We start from the raw sequence: 289 nt of genomic DNA on the forward strand, positions 1-289 counted from the left end.
AGGATTGAAACGCTCGAGGAGAAGGAGTCGAGAGGAAGAGGCAAAGGGAAGGGAGAGGAAAGAAACTAAGACTGAGATGAGGGGTGAAGGATGATAGAGGAAATAGGAAGAGCAGAGAGGAGAAAGCAGAAGAAACACGAGTGATAGGAGAATTGAGGAGAAAGACCCTGAGAAAGAGGCAAAGGGAAAGATGAAACTGAAAAAGGAGTAAGAAGGAAGAAGAGAAAAGGAAAGAAGGAAGTAACGACTTGGACTGAGGAGGAGACAAGGCGCTCAGATGGAAATAGGA

The 289-nt window shown here is 45.7% G+C and overlaps 1 protein-coding gene across 1 annotated transcript in view; it reads right to left on the bottom strand.

Moving 5' to 3' along the window:
* LOC119585340 (gonadotropin-releasing hormone receptor-like) overlaps window positions 1–289 on the bottom strand; it is a 107,275-nt gene that overhangs the window by 29,815 nt on the left and 77,171 nt on the right. The gene's annotated exons all lie outside the window — the stretch shown is intronic.

This window comes from Penaeus monodon, chromosome 19, assembly GCF_015228065.2.
Source record: "Penaeus monodon isolate SGIC_2016 chromosome 19, NSTDA_Pmon_1, whole genome shotgun sequence".
Lineage (NCBI taxonomy): Eukaryota > Metazoa > Arthropoda > Malacostraca > Decapoda > Penaeidae > Penaeus > Penaeus monodon.